Below are 2,127 nucleotides of genomic sequence, written 5' to 3'. Positions count from 1 at the left end.
TCTTGAATTTCCTTTTGATTTATAAAATATCATTTTTTTTTATTATTATCTGTTTTGCTTTCTTAATTAAAGTTGAGAAGTTTCATTTGTCTTTGTGTTGAGTGATTTTTTTAACCTGATTTGCCCTTCAAGGCCACCGTACATCTGAACTTACAAATCTTCCTCCTCGAGGATTTTTGCCAAACTTTAGCTCATTTCAAAGTCACCAACACACTGAGGAAGTTCATCCCAATGACCCCACGACAAATTAAAAAGAGACACTTTAGTTTAAGCAGTGAAAATGGTCAAAGCTGTAAAAACAAACAGCCTTTAGACGAGAGAAGACCAGAAAAACATCTCAGGATCAGAATCTGCCATTCATTCACACTTAAAAGTCCAAAGAAATGTACAGATTCCTGATATAGAAGACTGACTGATTGACCCTGACCTTTAATTAGTCCAAAAAAAGAATGTGGGTGACCCATCTGGACCTGAACAAGCACCACTAAAGAAGATTTTAAGTCCATATGCTTCGACTCAACTTCAAAAACCTTCACTGGGACGAAGAAGGAAAACAAAATGTAAGTTTTGCCAAGTAACTCCGGTTACAGTCTCATTTCATCTTTGGTTAAAAATATTTTGTTTTGTTCTCAACTTTGTCTGCACGCCCACTTCTATAAATTCTGTTTTCAGAGTTTATGGCTGAAACTAACCTGGGATTTTTGGCTTGGTAACGGCAGAGTCGAGGATCCTCCTGGCGGCCAACTTTCACTTCATTCCAAGATTGTAGCTACACAGAAACAAGCCAAACTTCATAAACTGCTACATGACTAACGTTCCTTTCTGTTTCTACAGCTAAATGCACATTAGTTAGTCCTGTCAGGATGCTGCCCCTGCAATCATCACATCCACCTGCTCACCTGCTCTGCCAGTATAGCCGGTTGCTCTCTTTTAGCAGGACAGCGCCGGCTAAGTTCATCTGCTGTTGTGTTGTTTTTAAGGAATGATTGAGTCTCAGACAGGGGTTGCCACCAAAACTGAGGTTTTACTCTGTGAAAACACACAGCACACACACAAAAAAATCACAGCTGGTCTCACTTGTCTGCACAACCTACAAGAGGGCAGAAAAAAAAATCACCAAAGTCCGTGAGACCACGTGCGCTAGCGCGAACTTTGCTGCTAGCATTAGCAGATTAGCATGAAAATAAAAAAACACATTTCACAAAACTAGAACGAGTAAAAATGGCGTAAAGAACATTCTAACAAATTAACACTCCATTTCCGTGCTTAAAACTTCATGTAAATTATTTTTTCCTTCGTAGATAACAAGAGCAAGCCGACAGTTTACCTCCTCTAAGCCGCTCCCGCAGAGACTGACGGGAATGCCGCGAACAGAGAGGAAGTAGCGCGACTACCAAAATAAAAGTACCTGGTCTGAACTTTTTTTAAATTAACAAAATAATGATAAAAATTAAGATTTTGGTTAAATTAATAAAACAAACACACCACATGGGCTACACCAGGAAGAGGCTTTTTCCTGCTAGTCTGCTCACATCTGACCCTGATCTGTCTCCTGTTTGGACCTCAGTCAGTCCAGTAAGAAAACTCCAGTTTTAGATGGAATCTTGGAACTGGATCTATGACTGTATTCAGACCCTGCTCATTCTGGAACCAACCACACCTGAAAGACTTTGCTGCCTCCTCTTCTTCATCTATTGGTGGTTGGCAAACAACTGAAAAGGTCGATTACCGCCAACTACTGGATTGGATGGATCGGGATAATAATTGTCCTGTACAATGAAAACGTGCAATAAACTTCATCCATCCATCCATTTTCTTGACCGCTTTGTCCCTTTCGGGGTCGCGGGGGTGCCGGAGCCTATCCCGGCTACTGAAAGGCGAAGGCGGGGCACACCCTGGACAGGTCGCCAGTCTGTCGCAGGGCGTGCAATAACCTAAATTCTACTAATTATTCTTATACTTCTGACAAATTTAATCAATCTTTTGTTGTCTGCTAAAATTGTATCCAACTCCTGTTTTATTTCCAATTTTTAAAGTTATTTTTTGAACAGCTGTGTCTCGTACATTTAGAAATGCTAAAGAAAACTCCGCCCTATACTGCCCCCTTCTGTGTGGAGGATCTCATCC

Source organism: Oryzias melastigma, linkage group LG20 (genome assembly GCF_002922805.2).
Source record: "Oryzias melastigma strain HK-1 linkage group LG20, ASM292280v2, whole genome shotgun sequence".
Taxonomy (NCBI): Eukaryota; Metazoa; Chordata; class Actinopteri; order Beloniformes; family Adrianichthyidae; genus Oryzias; species Oryzias melastigma.
Note: the sequence above shows the minus strand (reverse complement) of the source record.